This window comes from Urocitellus parryii, chromosome 4 (genome assembly GCF_045843805.1).
Source record: "Urocitellus parryii isolate mUroPar1 chromosome 4, mUroPar1.hap1, whole genome shotgun sequence".
Lineage (NCBI taxonomy): Eukaryota > Metazoa > Chordata > Mammalia > Rodentia > Sciuridae > Urocitellus > Urocitellus parryii.
The window spans coordinates 141,513,452-141,534,283 of NC_135534.1; the positions used below are offsets into that span (position 1 = coordinate 141,513,452).

The 20,832-nt window shown below is 42.2% G+C and overlaps 1 long non-coding RNA gene across 1 annotated transcript; it reads right to left on the reverse strand.

Annotated features, from left to right (window-relative positions):
- Positions 1-241: 241 nt before the first annotated feature.
- On the reverse strand, positions 242-19,922 carry LOC144254153 (uncharacterized). The gene is made up of 2 exons (XR_013343436.1): positions 19,802-19,922; positions 242-680 (listed from the first exon to the last, which is right to left on the reverse strand). It is a non-coding gene; the product is annotated as an uncharacterized LOC144254153 (long non-coding RNA).
- Between the last annotated feature and the right edge of the window lie 910 nt (positions 19,923-20,832).

A 20,832-nucleotide genomic window follows, 5' to 3' on the forward strand; every position in this document is an offset into this window, starting at 1 on the left:
AAAAGTCCATTACAAAAAACAAGAAGTGACTGGGAATTTTATGTATTCTTTTGATCCACATATGTCATTGAACTCACCCTGAGTTTAAGTCATAAGTCCTGCCAATATTTGGGGGAAACGCACAGAAATTCAAGAACAACAATCAGATCATCTCCTCATGAAAGATCAGCATGTGCCCACCATTGTGATTTTCACCAGTCATTCACTCATTAAATCATTCATTCAACAAATGCAAAAGAACTCTGGTTCCACATTTTATTGGGGATGTAACCTTAGTCAAATTGCATCTCCTTTCCTTTGTAAGTTACAGGTAACAATAATTCCCACCTTACAGATTTGTCATGAACAAATTATTCATAACAATAGTAGTACTATTGTGTATGATTATAATGCGCCCATAAAATTTTTTTAAAACGGTAATAGTAGTAACAACTATTGCTCAGTGTGTAATATATGCATCATATGTGGACTACAGCCATTGTGCCTTGTCCTTTGAGAGTGCCATCCACAATGTGGGAACAGCTGGAGCAGAGCACAGCTGTTCATTCCACACTTCCCACTTTTAGAAGCTTCTTTTCAGCCTGCAGGCCTGTGAGGGTGTGACGGCCCTCACGCACACGTGCCACATGTAGAGAGTGAAGGGAAGCTCTCGCAGGCAAGCTTTGCAAACTGCTGTGTTCCTATTAAAGAAAGATAGTGTGTTAGGCCAAGCCACCTGACTGATACTGGAAGAGGAGAAATGGTTTGCATGAGTAGGAACGAACAAATGACAAAGAGAGAGAGAGAGAGAGAGAGAGAGAGAGAGAGAGAGAGAGAGAGGAGAGAAAGTCAGACACAAAGGGTCAAGGTAAATACTTTTAGGAAACACAATTTAAAAACCTCAGGTCTTATCTTTCTAGTTCAGAGATGGGGTGAACACAATAGTTTCTCCAAATATGTCCCTCCCTAACTACAATTGAAGCACAGTGTTTTGTAAATACGGTAAGGGGTGCCAGAGCAGTCGATAAATAGTTATCATGCCTTCCCTGGGACAGGCAAAGGAAGTAAGTCATTAGAGGCCTGCCTAAAGGAATTTGGTAAATGTTTGGTGACTTAAAGAGAAAGTTTAAGAGATCAGTTCTAAGTTGATCAAAATTCCACAGCCCTTTACCTATCCCACTCTTTGGGACCATTTTCTCCAGAGCCTGCAGGTGACCCTTCTTAACAGAGATGTCAAAGAACAGGGAAGGATCTGTGGCTGGTCCAACACCGTGTCCCTCACAGCACCCAATAGTGTGCCAAGCATGTGCGTATACTCCACATCTATGCTGTGCACTTGGATCAGGGCACTCATCTGCCCAGAGGAAACAGTGGGACACATCCCACACCCTGCATGATACACAGGGACACATGGGCAGAGGGACAAGGGTGGTGCTCTAGGCCATGGAGCCAGCAACAGGGGCAGGAAGAGGACCCAGGGCCTTGACATGGTGCTTTCCACATACACTTTCCCAAGGAAAATAAAGCTCCAGATGGAAGAGAGGGTTTGATTCAAAGAAATAAACTTGAGCATGGAAAAATATAAAAACATGCCCCCCCCGCTTTGTTTCTTTTCAAGTTGAATTTTAAAGATCTCAGAAATTACTATCTCCCATCTGTTATATATAACAAATGTATGGGTATATGTTAGGTAGGAGTTCAAGGACACCAAGATGGCAGAGATGGGGATTAGAAAGAAGCCTTTGGAGGACAAGACAAGGAGCCCTGTCCCTGTTTAAGATAAGTCCCATCACCATGACCACTGCCGCTGCCACTGAGGACTTATCACCCTGGCAACTCCTGTCACAGGTTGGGTATTTTTAAATGACCAATGGGGATAAAGTGGGCAGGATTCTAACTACTTTTTCTAAAGTAACCAAGGAGGGGAAATTGGATGATATTCTAATCAGGTATCATAAGATAACCAACGAAGGCAAATGGGGTAAGGTCTTCCATCAGGTCTGTATAGGGAAGAGACAGCCTCACAGTTCAGCATATAAGACACTGATTTCCAGCCATCAGGGTCTGAGCCTCCCTGTCTTACTCAGACCAGTCTGCTCTATCTTACAAGTGCTACTTTGACCTTCATCTTCAATAAATCTGTACTTTGCCTCTTAATAGTGTGTCTTTTTTTTTTTTTTTTAGAGAGTGAGAGAGAGAGGGGGACAATTTTTTCTTAGTTCTTGGCGGACACAACACCTTTGTTTGTTTGTGGTGCTGAGGATTGAACCCGGGCCGCACGCACGCTAGGCGAGCGCGCTACCGCTTGAGCCACATCCTTTGTTCAGGACACCAAGGACCTGGACACCAGCCAGACACCCTGATAATAACATATACACACACTTCTTTATGCGTGTGTATTTGTCTACAGCATTAGTCCTATAATTGATATATGTGTATATGTATATATATAGCATTTTTGTATATTTATATAAAATATATATCATTATTGTGTATATATCTGTCCTTGAGTACATACCACCACAGGAATGAAGTCATCCAGACTTTGGGGATGGCAACAGAAGATCTCAGAAATTACTATTTCCCAAATTAATAAGTGAATTACAACTCCAGACAGACAACAAGTGGAATGTAGCCTTTGAGACGCCTCTTTAAAAGCCCCCTGTTCCTGCTGATGGGCAGAATCACAGCCTTTGGGACAGGAGTCCCCTGTGTTTCTCCTTTGCTAGCAAACCAATAAACCTTCTTTTTCCTTTTTCTCAAAACCATGTCCTCGTTATTGGATTGGTATCAGGGACAAGAACCAAGGTTTCGACAACAGTTATAGAAAAACCAGGAATTTTACAAAAATAGAAGGGACATGATGAGTGGAGAGTAGAACCCCTCCCCCGACAGGAGACAAGACACAAAGCAAGTCCCACGTGACCCGTGACAGTGAGCCTTCTCCAAATGGCTCCTATGATGATGCTCTTCTTCATAGTCTTAGCCTTGGCATGGACTGTGCCCCTGACTTTCCAATCCTCCCTCTGTTTGCAGCCACCTTCTGTCTTTTGGATCCTGGCACTCTTCTGTAAAGGCAAGGAGTGAATCCTAGACCCAAGCCTTTTACTTCAGCCACTTGGTTGAAGTGGCGCTTTACACATGAGAGGGAATAGAGACAGAGGAGCAGGTTAGATTGCCATGTCTGCTTGCCAACTTTTTTCCCCATCACAACCAAAAAGGCACAAAATACAAGCAGAGGTATGTATTTCATATTGCTGATCAGAGCTAGGAGAGAATTGTGGTATAATAGGAAATCCATGTGGTATTTGCTCCTAGTTCCTGTCTCAGAGCTTCTAAAACCCTTGGGATTCCCTGAGTGATGGGAGTGTCTTTTGCTATAAATGACAGTTCCTTCCTGATCACACCTGCCTTTATGCTAATAGTGCCAGAGGGAAAATCCCCTAGATAGTCTCCATAAGGGCTGAACCTGGAGAATATGAGCCTCACCCATCAGCCTCTGGGGAGGAGCGGGAGAGGAAGAGGAGATTAAATTCTATATAAATCCTAAAACAATAGATTTTGACAAGATTCCAGATTGCTGAGCATATGGAGGTTCCTGAAAGACTGGTGCCCTAGGGAAGGCACTGAAGCTTTACATCCTTCCCACATCTCTTGCCCCATGTATCTCCCAACTGGTGTTCATCTATATCCTTTGCAATATCCAATATTATAAATAAGCAATGTATGTCAGTGTTGCCAAAAGCTCAGTCTAATCCAATAACGAACACACGGTTTTGAGAAAAAGGAAAAGAAAGGTTTATTGCTTTGCTAGCAAAGGAGAAATACCGGGAATTCCTATACCAAAGGCTGTGATTCTGCCCATCAGCAGGAACAGGGGGCTTTTAAAGAGGTGTCTCAAAGGCTACATTCCACAGGTTGTCTGTCTGGAGTTGTAATTCACTTATTAATTGGGGAGATAGATAGTCATTTCTGAGATCTTCTGGTGTCACCATCCCCAAAGTCTGGATGACTTCGGTCCTATGGTGGGTGTGTACACAGGGACAGATAACTCTGCCTAGGATGGGGAAGAAAGGTAATACTATTTCCCCCGAGATTAAGGAGGGGGAAAGATTAGGGAGTTGCAGGGAGAGAGGAAGAGAAAGAAACATGTCCATTTTAAAAATAAGTTGCAGTGGCAGAGCAGCAAGGGCTACATTCAAAGCATAAAGTGTACCAGAGTGACATAAGTGTTTCCCTGAGTTCTGAGAACCATCCTAACACATTAATCAAACCCAAGAAAGGGGTTGGGGTTATAGTTCAGTGGTAAAGTGCTTTCTAGCATGTGTGAGGCAGTGGATTTGATCCTCAACACCATGTAAATAAATACAGGTATTGTGGCCATCTACGACTTAAAAAAAAAAAAAAAGAGGAAAGAGCTGGATAAGGTGCCTGTAATTTAGCTACTTGGAAGGCAGAAGCAAGAGGATTAAAAGTTCAAGGCCTAGTCTAGGCAACTTAGTGGAACCCTGTCTCAAAATAAAAAAGAAAATGTTTTTAAAAAGGACTTGCACAATGCCTACCTAATATGTGCAAGGTCCTGGTTCGATCACCAACACTTCCAAAAAAAAAAAAAATGCAAAACAACACAAAAACCCAAGGAAGAATAGTAAGGATCCTGATTTAAAGTCAGATGGTCAGAGGCATAGTTGACAACCTACTACTTGCAGTTGGCATCTGCTGTGGGGGCATCTCGTGGAACTGAGCTCTGAACCCATGGGATCCGCCATTGTCTCCAGGTAGACAATGGCAGCAGTGAGCTGACCCAGAGGACACCCAGCTGGACTCTGCTGGAGAGTTGTTTGGTGGGTGGGGAAACCCACACACCTCTCACCCTGGAAGGATGATGGGTTGAATGTGAGTTCCAAGGGGGAAATCGTTGATTCCTTTTTGAGAAGTCAGAGTCAACTCTAAGACACACTTTGGGGTTTAAAAGCTCAGCCTTTCCTAGTAATCGCTGCACGTGCGCTCAGGCAGTAAATGTCTACATTGTCTGAGGTAGGAGGCTATGTACTAGGTGCTGAGGACACAAGGCACAATCCCAGCACTAAAGAGATTTATAAGAATCTATGAGCCAAACAAGAATTTGCTGAGCACCTCTTCTGCACCCCATGTGCCAGTGCTCAGCAATCACCTCTGAGATTTGGCCCCTCCCAACCTGCTGAATGCCACAGTGACAAGGACTAATGATGGAACCCCTGGAAGCCTGGTTCCCTTTGCTTTTATTTTGTTTATTTATTTATTCTTTTTTTTTTTTTTTTTTTTTTTTGAAGTACTGGGGAATGAACACAGGGCCTCGTACATGGTAGACAAGTGCTCTACCACTGAGCTACATCCCAGCCCTTTTTATTTTATTTTATTTTAAGACAGGGTCTCACTAAGTTGCTGAGACTAGCCTGGAACTTGTGATCCTTCCGCCCCAGCCTCCTGAGTATCTGGGATTACGGATTGTGGGCCATTGTGTCGGGCTTAGTTCTTTCTCTCTCTCCTTCCCCCCCTCCCCCCACCTCGGAGAGAAAGTGGTTGACAGTTTAGAAAAACAAAATAAATGGCTGATTCAATTTACTGAAATGATATGTCTCTCATGGAAGATTGCACAAATTCTGAAGAAGTATCAGTGGGTGTTACCCTTAGGTAGGTAAAACCAACCTAAAAAATAATAATAAAAACTTTCAATGGCTTTAAAAATGTGAGAGGGGTGAGAATCTGCACTGCGCCCTTTATGGGGCATGACTGGTGACCCCACCACGGCTCCTAGAGAGATGGATCTGTACATTTTTAGACGCCATAGAAAGTTTCCTTTCTGACTGGGCTCCTTCAGAGCATTGTACATTTTGATAAAATTTTAAAACAACACAGCAGGCAAAAGAATAAAGGCTTTTCCCTCCTTTCGTCTCAATATAACTGTGTATGAAGGGCAGAGAGCCAAAAAGTTCATGTCCAGAAACTCACGTACTATTTGTGGCTCCCTAATGAGCAAAACTTTTTTGACCATTCATTTTGTTATCTCAAAACCTCAAGAACCTGAGGATAGACACGTAGTAGGTACACAGCATGGGCTAATCAAATGATTGCATAAATGAATGAAGCAATGGATGAATGAAATATCCCAAAATCAGTCCAGAGTCCATACCCATTCCCACAAGCACAAGTGAATTCAGGACTTGTCAAGAGCAACTATCTTGTTTAAACACCACCAGAGACAGGAAGCATAGAGATTCTTTCTTTCTTTCTTTCTTTCTTTCTTTCTTTCTTTCTTTCTTTCTTTCTTTCTTTCTTTCTTTCTTTCTTTCTTTCTCTTTCTCTCTTTCTTTCTCTCTTTCTCTCTTTCTCTCTTTCTCTCTTTCTCTCTTTCTTGATTGATTTATTTTATGGTACTGGGGATTGAACTGAGGGCCACTGATAAATTGCAGTGGCAAAGCATCAAGGGTTATATTCAAAGCATAAAGTAGACCACTGTGACATAAGTGTTTCCCTGAGTTCTAGGAACCATCCTAACACATTTAATCAAACCCAAGAAAGGGGTTGGGGTTGTAGTTCAGTAGTAATTTACAATCCATATCATTTTGTTTATTTTGAGGTAGGATCTTGATAATTTGCCAAGGCTGACCTTGAATTTGTGATCCTCCTGCCTCAACTTCCCAGAGTAGCTGGGACTCCAGGCATGCACCATGTCAACCAGCTAGAGGAGAAGTTCTTATGTGCTGGTCCCTACAAGGAAGAAACCGAATGAAGACTTAAAATAAACTAACTCGAAATGAGTGCTGAACTCAAGAAATAAAGAACTGGAGATATGCGAAACTCAGCCACTCTAAGGCCCACCCAACGGGTCAGAAATTAGCTCACTTTAAGTATAAATATTCACCTAGCTTTTACTATGTGCCACAGATACCAAGGTGAATCAGACTACACATGCCTCTTCTTCCAGCTTACTTTCTCTGGTAATTCCCCTGTTGCGTCACTGTCCCTAGATCTTGGTTGACATACTTTCCACTCCCTTCCAAATGCTTCCAACTCCCCTGCCCACTGTCCCCTGTCAAACACACCTGCCAAACCTTCACCTATGAATGAAACCTAAGAGCCACCTTCTCAGTTCCAGCTCAGTGCTGCAAGAGAAAGTCACACAACGATGCCAGCTGATTTCATTTATAATACATGACCCAAACCCAACCTTCTCCCAGTTTTCCCACTTTGCTAAATTGTATCATCACTTGCTCAGATATTCAAGCTAGAAAGGATTCTTGAATTTCCCTTCTTCCTCATGCCCTACATCTAAACCAGCATCAAGATATTAATGCCGTACCCACATGAACCCCAAATCCACTTCTTCTCTCCATCTCCATCAGCCACCATTTTGTCCAAGTCTCTGTCTTCCCCATCATCACCTGGACCACAGCACACTCTCTGAAAGGCAGCTATGCTAAGCTCTATACCACCAACACCTCCATGAAACAGTCTCTGAATTAGTCTCCCACTTTCTTGTCCTTCTGGTTTATTCACTGAAAAAAAAAAAAAAGTGAACTATCTCCTCCCCAGAATAGCCTGCCCATCGGTCCCCATCCCGGGCTTTAGGGTTCACCAACCTGACTTCCAACACCCATTCTGCATTTTTTTTCTAGAAAGTTTTCTCTGGTCACGAAGCTGCTTTACCTTCCCAGCACCCCACAGATACTTCCTCTTCCCCCAACATACCTCAAGCAATGGCTGGCATGATAGGGTGAATAAATACCCCAGTTCTTGGATACCTCAAATGGGATAATCTGGGGGCATAGTCTAGAATGGCCCCCAGAGGACATAAGTTCCAGTTGTCCACAGTGAAATTTGAATTATCCTTTATTGGACTTCTTCCCTTACTTGCCTCAATCCTTCACTTCTCTGTTGATGCTTTTTTTATACCACCTCCCAAATCAACTTGGTCTTCTTCTGAGGGAAACGAGACTAAAGCAATGTCTCATCTCTGCCTATAGTCCTTACCATGGCACACCATGGCCTTTAGGGTGAATTTCAAAATCCTTGACTTTTCCTACGAAGTCCTGCAGGATGCTCTTACCTACCTCTGTGGTCTTTACTGCCCATCATGCTGCTCTTCTCCCCCATCCTGGAACGTGCTAAGCCCTTTTCCACCTCAGGGCCTTTGCATGCTCTATTTCTTGACTTGGAACACCCTCACCCAGCTCCTCCACATCCCTCTTCTTTCCTTTCTTCTGATCAAACACCCTTTCTCAGCCAGGCCTTTCTTTATCAACCCATTCAAACTAGGTTTTCCTGCTATTCTCTCTATAAAACACCTTCATTTCCCAATGGCACTTACCACCATTTACAACCCCGTTTGTATGTTTGCTTGTCTAAAATCTGTCTCCCCACCAGACTGGAAGCTCCACTTTCTTAACCAGGATGTAGCAGAGGCCCTAGCATGTTGGAATTCATCAATTCTTTTTTCTAATTTGCTTTTTTGAAGATTGAACAGAGATATGTTCCTTGCCCTTGAGGAGCCCAGTGTAGAGGAAGAAACTTGTGTACAAATGGATAATTTCCATGAGGTGTCAGAGGTCAGATGGCCACTGGCAGAAGGCACTAGTGGAGCACAGTGGTGGATAAAAGAAGTGACGCCCATTTTGCTAGCTCAATAGCCTCCAAGTTCCAAGTATAAAAAGTAAACAAATCCCTTTCTCATTTCCATATTCTCAGTGCAGGGTGTAATGTATACCCCAGGTTATTGCTTGAAGGAATAAATGAGTGATAAACTCCAAATCTAGGTTTAAAATATTTTTTTCTGGGCATGATAGTACATGCTGTAATTCCGGTGGTTGGCTGAGGCAGGAGGATCACAAGTTCAAAGCCAGCCTCTGCAATTTAGTGAGACACTAAGCAACTTAGCAAGACCTGTCTCATAATGAAAAAAAAAAAAATAAAAAGGGCTGGGGATGTGGCTCAGTGGTAAAATGCCCCTGAGTTCAATTCTGAACACCATAAATAAATAAATAAATAAATAAATAAATAAGGTTTAAAATTCAAAATAATTAAAATACCAAAAGTCATCAAGTCAAAAGGCAAACATACATAAAATCATAGTATATCTTCTTCTTATTTTTTTTTTTGTAGTAGGTATTAAACACAAAGGTACTTTACCACAGAGCAATATCTCCTTCCCTTTTTATTTTGAGACAGGGTCTTGCTTCATTACTTAGGACCTACCTCACTAAATTGCTGAGGCTGGCCTCAAACTTAAGATCCTCCTGCCTCAGCTTCCCCAAACTGCTGGAATTACAGGTATGCACTACTCTGTTCAGCCTAGTATATCCTCTTAATTGAAAGACAAAAATTTAATCATCAAATGTCAGAGGCTGGAATGAATTATGGGTTTGTTTGAGCCATCTCAAGGCAGGGGCGTTACTATTCTGAGAACTCTTGGTGAAATCCCACCAGTTCAAGACTGCTGACCCCCGCCCGCTGGCTCAGACAGCCCTAGGTTCAAATGCAGCAGCCTGGAAGTAGAGGAGGTAGGTGTAACCTGCCAAACCCCAACCAAGTTGTCTTTGCCATCTTCTTTCTGTTTTCCTCAGGAAGTTCTTCACTCTGAATCCCACTGGTGTTCCTACCCATTTAAATAAAATGGGTGGGCTCCAATTGGTTCTTAGATCCAGTCTCCATCAGAGCTGGATCATCCCACCATGCCCTTCGATTTTCACTTATGTCTGGGTCTTGTCTTTACTTCTTAAAATTTCTCATACCTTTAATATTTCTAATCCAACTCACTGCTCTAGTTCCAGGAAACTGAGTAAACGTCACGTGGGTGGTAATAATCAAAAAATATAAAAGTGAACAATTTTTAACAAGATAGAAAACGCTGATAATATTAATGGGGAAAGCAGGATCTAATATTAATTTATAGTACAGTACTGAAGGGTGAACACAAAACACCGATACATAAAAAGGGCCTGGAAATAAGCAAAGGGGTTCAGATGCTTCCCTTTTTTTACCTGATTTTACTCTTTGTAGACCCCAAGTCATCTATAATAAAGCATAATACCTTTCTAATTAAAACAACACCAATTAACTTCTTTTTTCAAAAGAGAAATAGGTTATAAATCTGGCTAGGAATTCTAGAAATCAAAGCAAAAGACAACTAGCATAAAACATCAGTACTTATTTTGAAATAATGACCAACTAAGAAAAAAAGAAATTGTGTGTGTGTGTGTGTGTGTGTGTGTGTGTAAATAAATATCATTAGTTCTCTCCCCTGAAAAAGGTTCTTGTGCTTTGTTTTGTTTTGTTTCCACTGTTAGGAATTGAACCCAGGGCCCCACAAACACTGAGCCACATTCTCCACCCAGCATATGCTGTTTTTAAAGTTGGTTTACATGTTGATTTGGTTCACTTCAACATGATTCATCATATCATTAAAAAATGAAGGCATATATTTTGATATATGAACCACAAAGGCTCCCAGGCTTTGATTTTTAAGAATGAAAAGAACTAAATCATAAAAAGCTGGTCATGGTAGACAGCCTCCGAGGTGGCTCCCAATGGTTCCCACCTTTGGTTACTCACATCCTTGTATAATTCCCTCTCTTTGAGTATAGACTGGGTTAAAGTTTGCCCAAGAGTTAGGGGTTCTCAAGATTTGGGGCTTCTAGAACTAACAGCAGGAAAGTCTTAGAAAAACAGGGATGAGTTGTTCACTTTAGCTGGATTTAGTGGCTTCCTTTGAAACAATGAGATCTAGCAGAAGAGATGAGTCATCATTTCCAATGTTCTCATGAAAGGCTGGTGCTTCTGTGTGACATCTTTTCTCTTGCCCTGGGTAAAAGGACAGGCATCATGGCACAAGGCAGCTCTGTGGAGAGGCCCATGTGAGTGAACACAGAAGCAGATATGAGGCTTGCCAATGGTCACAGCAATGATACTGGAAATGGATTCTCCCCATTTTAGTCCTCAGATGGCCACAATCCCATACAACACATTTTCTGCAGCCTTGTGAGAAACTCCGACTATGCTGCTAAGCCACACCCAGATTCCCAAGCTCAGAGACTGTAAGAAATGTTTGTAGGTTTCAGTTACTGAATTTTGGGGTTATTTGTTATACAGCATGGATAACTAATACAGTAGTGATAGATCAGAAGTTCAGCCTAAGAAATGAACTACTTTTGAGCCTATGATAAAGTTTCTTTAAAATGAGATTCACCACACAAACTGCAACTACTCTCCCCACCCACATTTATATTTATATAAGTTAATGTAATTTATACAGATATCATTTATATTTATATTGGTGTAATGTTACCATAAGTGTAACATTCTTTTGTCCCACATCCCCCGGTCCCATTGCAAATATTCAGATCATGTTCTTTCCTTTGAATAACTAAAAAAATCAGCAAGTGGTTCCTTCCTCTTCTGCCTCTCTCAAACCCCAGAGTGGTACAAATATTGATGATTACTGTGACCAATATATCAGTTGATCACAATTTCACAGAATAATATAATCAAAGAATTGTAGGAGTCATGAAATTTATCTGATTATACATTTTAAGAAGGTAAAAATTGTATGCTTGACTTGAGAGAAACTCTTCAGTGCCTTTTCCTTCTCTACCGAAGAAAGCTAACAGAGGAAGAGCCTGCAGAGAGATCTTTCATTTTTAACTTTGCATAATGGAAATCTTCAACATAGAGGAAATAGATAAATATAATGAACCCGTCACTCCATCTATGACCCATCTTCAACAGTCATCAAACTCGGACAATCTCATTTCATCTCTCACCTCCATTCCCGTCTTACCCCACCCTCCACAAAATCCCCATCCTGACTCTTTGCCTTATCTTTTTTGGGGAGGGGGTTCCATTTTTTTTTTATTTTGAAATGCTGGGAATTAAACTCAGGCACAGTCTATCACTGCAATTACATCCTCAGTTGTTTTTATTTTATTTTGAGATGGGGCTTTCTAAGTTGCCCATGCTGGCCTTTAACTTGTGATCTTCCTCCCTCAGCCTTCCAAGTAGCTGAGATTACAAGTGTGCACCTCAGCATCCAGCCACGTTGGGTTTTGTTTTGGTTTTTGTTTTTGCAATAATGGGGTTTGAACTCACGAGTGATCTACCACTAAGCGACACCACCAGCCCTTTTTAATTAATTAATTATTTTTTTTTAAATTTTGAGACAGAGTCTCACTAAGTTGCTGAGGCTGGCCTCAAACTTGCAATCCTACTGCCTCAGGCTCCCAAGTTGCTGGAATTCAAAGCGTGTGCTACAATCTAGCTCCTTTGGGTTATTTTGAAAGAAATTTCAGATACTATATCATTCCATCTGCAAAAACTTTGCCTATAATGCATTTATACAGAAAATAACTTTTTTAAAGCAATATAATTCTTATACCTAATTTTTAAAAATTCCTTAATATCATCAAATATCCAAACAGTGTTCTTATTTCCCCAATTTTCTTGTATTTCATTTGTTGGCTTATTTTACAAATCAGGATTCAAATAAGGTCTACATTTACATGTGGCTGACACATCTTTTAAATCTGTTTTAATTTATGGTTTCTCCCTCCTTCTGCCACTGCTCCCCACCCACCACGCCCTGCTCCAGGGTTACATTTTGAGACACTCTTTCCAAGCCTTGTGAACACACTGTTTTCTGATTTCTATCATTGACTCACCTCCCCTGCAAAACAAATAACGTACCAAACCCTGGCCTTTAAATAATTTTAAAAGGTATGCTTAGGTCTAGATTCATTTTAAAGGATTAACATTTATCAAGGAAAGAGAGTCTTATACACATTGTATTAGAAGAGACACGAGTCAATTTCACATGACACAGGGATATGAAAGCACATGCCTATAATCCTAGCCATTCAAAAGGGTGAAGCCAGAGGATGCTAAGTTCTAGGCTAACCTCAGCAACTTAGTGAAACCTTGTCTCAAAATAAAAACCAAAAAGGGCTGAGGATGTAGCTCAGTGGTAAAGCACCCCGGGTTCAATCCCCAGTGTTACAATAAATACATAAATAAATAGATAGATTCACATGACAGTTGATAAAACTTTTTAAAAATTCTATTGCAGATGGTTTCGGGAAGGTCAATAAATATTTAGCTCTGTTGATGCTACCTTTGCCATAGCTTTTTAAATAATAAATAAGAAACAGAAAAAAAGTGTTTCAGTAGCCATACACATCAGTTACATCCTGATGATGGTGGCCCTTCTCCCTAGACCTCCGTAAGATTACTTTCACAATCTTCTCTCCATGAAGTGGGGTAAAACTAATAGCTTCGCAGGGAAAATTTCACTGAGACTTCTTGTCAAGTTTCTCCCAAGCTGAGCTGCATCTGCCTCCGTGGAGAGCTGGTGTGAAGTGAAAACACAGGGAGTAACAGATATCTGTGAATTCATTTGGGTCATCTGGATGCTATTAACTGCAGGGCTTTGACAGGATTGCTGAGAGCCCTGCCCCTGGACCCAACTTCCTCACTTAGGACCCAGGAGGAAGCACATTCTCAGAGTCTGTTTACTCTTCAGATCTGGTTCCCCTGGGCTTGCGCTTCACCACTGCACTTAACACCTGAACAGGCAAAATCTGCACCATAAACTTGGAGGTGTGAGCCTCATTACTGCTTTTCCTATGGTGAATGCTTGGGATTTGTCCAGCACTGGAACAGGCAAGAGTTCAAAGCAGGCTTGCTGTCGCCTTTTCATGACTTGAGTCAATTAACAAGGGATTCCAAGCTGGCCTGGAAGGCCTGGCTGCCAGAGAGTCTCTGGAGCAACAGCTGGAATAAAACTAATAAAAACAACTACGGAGCAATTTGTGAAAATGTCAAGTGCAGCACAAACACACTGACCCTCGTAAACCTCAATGTGAACTTGGAGAGGTTGGGCCCAGTCAGCCTTCAGGATGGCAGAGACTAGTGCCTAGCTGCTGCCCTTCTGCCGCTGGTTCCAGTCTATTCAGGTCTTCCTAAGGCCTTGCTCTATTGTCTAACGGATGTCTCTTATGTGGCCTGCTGAACTTGGTTAAACATCTGGGTCATTTACTCTTTTAACTAAGCAGACCCTTCCTCTACCAACTCCCTCCTTCCACGAGTGAAAGCAAAGCAGGTCAGAGGATGCTGGAGCTGGCCAATTTAACCTGTTGTTAGAAGAAGAAGAAGAAGAAGAAGAAGAAGAAGAAGAAGAAGAAGAAGAAGAAGAAGAAGAAGAAGCCGCCGCCTTAGGAAGATGGATCGCCAAATAACTTTGAAGCTTCTAAAGGCATCCAGAACCTAAATAAGTCAGTGTGAAGACTCCAGGCTCAACAACGCATCCCTTTCCTTTCTTTGCCCTCCCTTTAAATGTTCCGGGGGAGAAATTCTCACCACTGTTTATACAAAGCAAAAGCTCTTTCAAGACTTTCTGTAAGCTCAGAGCTGAGTAAGCTACAGAAAGTTACAGAGCTGATTAGTTGATAAATGGCCACAACTTTATGGACAGTTAAAGCAAAGGACAAGCCCAGATCATAATTTTGTTACTATTGTATATGTTGAACCAAATGACAGTTTCAGGACCCATAAACTTGACTAGAGAGGAAGATGAGGGGGAAAAATAATCTAAATAGGAAAGGCAAGATCAAAGGAAGCTTTGTTTTTATTGCATATTTATTTGCAAATGTTTTCTTTCCCTCTCTTCCTCCCTCCCTTCCCTCCCTCCCCTGCCCTTTCTCTTTTACATACTTTCATCAAGATAGTGGTTCTCCTGGGGAGTTGGGCAAAAAGGTAGTGGACAAGAGGGTAATGACCAAAAGGGGGGCCTAGAAGGGTCTTCTATGGGTTCCAGCAATGTTACTTATCTCTTTTTTTTTCTATCTGTGTGCTGGGATTGAACTCAGCCCCCATGCTTGCTAGCACTTTACAGCTATTCCACTGAGCTACACCCCCAGCTAAGGTTTCCCATTTCTGAACCAGCCTAATGGTTACAGAGATGATTGCTTTATGACCAATTACCAAGCTGCACATTTCTAATGTGTACGTCTTTTACTATATGGGATATATATATATATATTCCCTCCCCACCCCTACTAGGTTAACAGCCCATCCTTAAATAATATACAATACTGAAAAAAGTTTTTCAAAAGTTTAGTTAGTACTTCTAATGGGAACCTTTGAGAACTCACTGTTTCTTTTTTTTTAATTTTTTATTTTTGTCATTTTAGTTATATATGATGGTAGAGTATAATTTGACTTATTCATACAAACATGGTAAGACTCACTATTTCTTAAAGTGTGTCCCTGAGAAATGTCACATGACCTATAAGAGCACCTAGCTGGATCTCATCCCAGCCCAAATGCGGCAGACTTGGGAGAGAAGAGGGGAAAGCTGGAGGGAGTGGGTCAGGGGGAAGCAGTATCCCTGGAGCTTATCTGAACCAGAAGAATAAAAGAATGAACTGAGCACAGTGGTGCACACCTGTAATCCCAGTAGCTCAGGAGGCTGAGGCAGGAGGATTGTGGATTCAAAGCCAGCTTCAACAAACAAGCAAGGTCCTAAACAACTCAGCAAGACCCTGTCTCAAAATAAAATATAAAAAAGGGCGGGGGATGTGGCTCAGTGGTTAAATGTTGCTGGGTTCAATCCTGGTACCAAAAAAAAAAAAGAATGAGCCTTTCTTCCTTTCCCAAACTCCTTATCTCTAGCCATCAGATCCATTCTATAATAGTCAATACAAACTCTTCAGGCACAATGGGGCACACTGTGATCCCAGCCACTCAGGAGACAAGGCAGGAGGATCACAAGGTCAGGGGCAACCTTGGCAACTTAGAAACACTCTATCTCAAAATAAAAGTTTTAAAATGAGGCTGAAGAAGGCTGGGGATGTAGCTCAGTGGCAGAATGCTTGCCTAGCATGCTTCAAGCCCTGGGTTCAAGCCCCAATAGCGTACACACACACACACACACACACACCCCAGACATTCAGCTCTCTGCCATGACCTTTCTTCCTTGATCTCCTAAAATGTGTCACAATTCTATTCTTGCCCTCTGCCCACTTGTCCTTCGCACTGTTTCCAGGACAGAATTTCTACAGCACAGATGTGAGTATTTAATGAGAACCCCCGCATACTATTAAGCCCAGCTCCTTCTCAAGGTCTAGATCTCCCCTAAGGTCACCTATTTATCATCCACACAGCCCCACCCTGCTTTCCAATCACACTAGGCTCTTCCATACCTTCTTGGCTTTGCCGATTTTGTCTTCTCTGCCTGAAAGACCCATCTGCTCCTTTATTTTCCTGGCAAAGCCTTGTTCAAATGGCAGGCTAAGCCCACAGTAGCCTCTCTTTCCTGCTGCATACTCCTTCGCTTGCTACACTATCCCCCCCTAGAATGAACACATCAACCTGTTTTTTTTTATGAAGAACTTCTTTACTAGACTATCAATCCTAAAGAAAAGAACCATGCCTTTTTCTCTTGAATTCCTAAAGCTTTGCATGACTTCTGACGCAGAATAGGTGTTCAATAAATATTCCCTCCTTTGAATTTGACTCTTAACAAAAACTCCTCAATAAAATCCATTGCCTGGCTCCTACTCGTAGTCTCTCCTACCTAAACTGCTCCTTTTTGGTTCCTTCCCAATGATGGCGAGCCCTTGGTCATGTCTGGCCAGAGAGATACTGCTGCAGATCATCTTTCTTTGCTAATTCTCCTCTCATTGGCCAGACTTGAGCCTGAGCAGCCTGAACTGGTGCCAGTAACTATAACCACTACGTGCTTCTCCTGCCAACAGTGGCCATGACCCAGGAGCAAGGTGAGCATAGTAACTGGAAAACATTCAGTCTTTGCCAGTTGCTGGAACCTTCTTTGGTCACCTTCTGAAATGGCAGTCAGCAGATAGAATTACCCTCACTCAGAGTGGAGATGTCTGGTAGGATACTTGATTCCCTCTAAGCCACCTTGTCTTCTAAAGCCTTTTGCAATCCATATTTCTACCCTCTTTTCCTGAAGTTTGCCTTCTTGGAGATTTTCAGCCTGAGATGGCAGAAAATAATCTTGGAAGGATTTAAATTCTCAGGGCAATTGCACTGACTCCACACTGCTCATAAAGGCTGGTCACTAAAAACAAGCTCAGTGGGACAAACATGAGGTCCCATAGAATGCATTATAAAAAAAATTAAAATAATGAACAGCCTTTTGAATTATACCATGCTCAATTGAAAAGGAATTGGGTAAATGTCAAAGTGGCACAGAAGCAAACTAGAGATCAACAAGCCCATGCCCTCATCTTACAGATGAGGAAACTGAGGCCTAGATAGAAGGAAGAGCTGGTCTAAGATAACACAGCTTGTTGACAATGAACCTCACTCCATTCAGGGTCCTTTCCAACTTCCATACTTTTTTTTTTTTTTGGTACCAGGGATTGAACTCACGGGACACTCGACCACTGAGCCACATCCCCAGACCTATTTTGTATTTTATTTAGAGGCAGGGTCTCACTGAATTGCTTAGCACCTCACTTTTGCTAAGGCTGCCTCAGGCTCCTAATCCAGCTTCCATACTAGCTCTAGGAGTTAGTGAACAAAACAAAGTCCTGAAATTCCCATCACCTTTACCCAGCCCATCTGCCATCTTCTCAATTCCATTGAAAGGGGTTATTTTTCTGAATCCATCACGTATCAATTTAAACTGCACATTTGACGCTTAGCCATTGCAAAGGACATCCCCTATTCCATGAATTTAGAATGGTTATAAATATTATGGTTTCTAAATCAGGCATGGTGGTACACGCCCGTAATCCCAGTGCTTAGGAGGCTGAGACAGGAGGATTGTAAATTCAAAGCCAGCCTCAGCAATAGTGTGGTGCTAAGCAACTCAGTGAAACCCTGTCTCTAAATAAAATACAAAATAAGGTTGGGGATAGGGTTCAGTGGCCGAGTGCCCCTGGGTTCAATCCCTGGTACCCGCCTCCCAAAAAATACTGTGATTTCTAAACCTGCACTGGTCCACCCAAAGTGACTCTTGAAAATACAGACTCCTAGTCTTCATTTTTGTATTTTCCATTTAGTAGGTCAAGGATGGGGCTTCTAGATTCTGACTAAAAAAAAAAAATCCCTCACTAATTCTCCTGTAATTCAGGTTCATTTATGCAAGCTGCCCTTTTTCAGATCCTTTTCAACTTAGAGATTCTATGTTTTTACACAGTAAGGAATCCCCACCTCGGATTTACTGATGAGTTATCATTCATAATTTTAAAAATATTTTAAAATATATTTTTAGTTGTCAACGGACCTTTATTTATTTACATGTGGTGTTGAGAATTGAACCCAGTGCCTCACACATGCTAGGCAAGCACTCTACCACTGAGTTACAGCCCCAATGAAAAAAAAAAAAAAGATTTTTTAAAAAAATACCAGGCTACCATGAGAAATATAAGTTTGTTTTCCAGAGTTATAACAAGAAAACAGGACTCCAGAGAGAATGTGAAAGTCACTCAAGGTCAACAACAGACAGCCTCCATCAGCAATCCAGCCCATGACTTTTAACTCAAAGGCCATGAGATGATCTGTCCTGAAGAATAAGCAGCAAAAAAGGAAACCTGTGACCCTGAATGACTCAGCCATTTCCTTGCAAGGTGAAAGTTGATTAATGTCTGTGTACCCTCTCTCCATCCATGACATGGCAGTGAAAATGCTGGCCTCCATCTCAGGCGACCCAGATACTGACAAAACACGGAAAGGATAAAATTGTGGTGGGAAGACAGAATTGCCTTTCTAAAATAACTCCGACATGATATTCCCCCTTACGTGTAAAATTTCCATTTAGATCCAGCATGGTCACATGAAATATGAGAGCACTGACATCTTAAACCCCTGTTCATATAACTTGGGCTGGAGGGGTGGCCTCCCTCGGTATAGCTACTTCAATTTATAATTTATTGAAATCAGCCTAACATCAAAATGCAACTTTCTCAGGTCACTAGATTCTGCCAATCCAAAGCCCCACGACAGACTCTGCAATAAAGAAGGTGCCTCCTTGGAGAAAGGCAAAAACGTTTTCAGCTATAAAACTGGATTCAGGGGGTTGAAAACTGCAGAGCTGGTGGAAGAACACTGTTCAGTGACCCAAAGAATGTTCCTAGAATCATCAGAGACCCCTGGGAGAACCTTGATTTTAGCTCTTCTCACATCATCTTGTCCCAACTTCCACTAATCTATGAGCTAATGGGAAACAGTCCTGTCTGGTAGAATGCCTTAGATAGGATTGAAAGCTTAAGAATGCCTTGAGTAAATCTCACTGAGATGTGTGGGACTTTGATGGCTACCGTTTCCTGGGGTTTCAGATCCTACAATGCAAAGGCTGTTCTCTAACTTACTGTGTTCTTCAACGTCCATCCATGAAATGCTCATCCTCAGAATTCCCTATCATTTCCACACTGGTCTGTGGGAAGGAAAGTTCTCACTGATCTTCACACACATACAGTGAAAGCCCCAGAGCACAGGCAGGCAGAAATAGAGGGAAAAGATAGAGACAGCAGAAAAAGAAAAAAAAAAATGGAGTGTTGGAACAGACCAGAGAGAAAGACGTAGATACACCGGTTAGACAATAATTTTATGTGCAACAACCAGAGAAGCAAATGCAAAAACAGAAAACAAAAGAGGAAGAAAGGGGAAAACAAGATACCTCCCTTTCTCATAGATGGTAAATGGAAGAAACAGTTCTCAGTTACAGAGTGTTTTGAGTTAAGGCAGTAGGAATAAAGTTATGGGGTGATGGGTTTGCTGATTGCAAGGGAACAAAAAGTTACGTCATCCCAAGCGCTAATCGTACCTGAGACAAGGAAGCTGCCAGTGCAGGATCAGGTGAGGTCAGGCTGCCCGGCAGACTGAAATCACATGTCGGTGTGGCTGCACCTGTCATTCTGGTTTCCAAGTCCACAGGAAATGCCAGGACTTGGCCTGTCCCCTGCAAGTCTTACAGGAGGAAAGAGAATTCCCTGTGGGCAAAACACAGGAGTGCTCTCCCACACAGTGGACTAGAAATTCAAGGGGATCCTAATTCTGCCCAACTTTCCATGTGCTCTCCTACCAAAGGCCTTCTGGGTGGGCAGGCAGAGTAAGTTCCTCAAGGTAAACCCACTCCAGGTGCCTTGCTTTATTCAGGGCTCCAGAAACTCTGGAAGGAAGTGGAGCCTAGTGGAATGTCACTCAAGTGCTCAGGCTGCTGTAACAAATGATATAGCCTGAGTGGCTTAAACAATGGAAACGTGTTGCTCATAGTTCTGGAGGCTGGACATCCAAGATCAAGGTGCTGGCTGAATCTATTGCTGCTGAGGTCCCTCTTTCCTGATTTTCAGACAATCATACCTTATGTGACTGATGGAGAACCTCTCTCTCATGTCTCTTCTTATAAGGGCACTAAAATCCTGTTCTAGTCCATTCTTTTCACTGCTGTGACCAAAAGACCTGACAAGAACAATTAGAGGAAGAAAAGTTTATTTGAGGGCTCATGGTTTCAGAGGTTTCAGTCCATAGGTGGACAACTCCATTTCTCAAGGCTCAAGGTAAGACGGAACATCACAGTGGAAGGAGTGGCAGAGGAAAGCAGCCGGGAAGGTGGCATCCAGAAAGCAGAGAGAGCGAGCTCGCCTCACCACAACCAAACAGAAACCCCAAAGGCAGGCCCCCCAGTGATCCACCTCCTCCAGCCACACCCTACCTGCTTTCAGTTACTATCCAGTTAATCCTTATCAGGGGATTAATTCACTGATGGGGTTAAAACCCAATCATTTCTCCTCTGAACCTTCTTGCCTTGTCTTACACATGAGCTTTTGGGGGACATCTCACATCCAAACCATAACA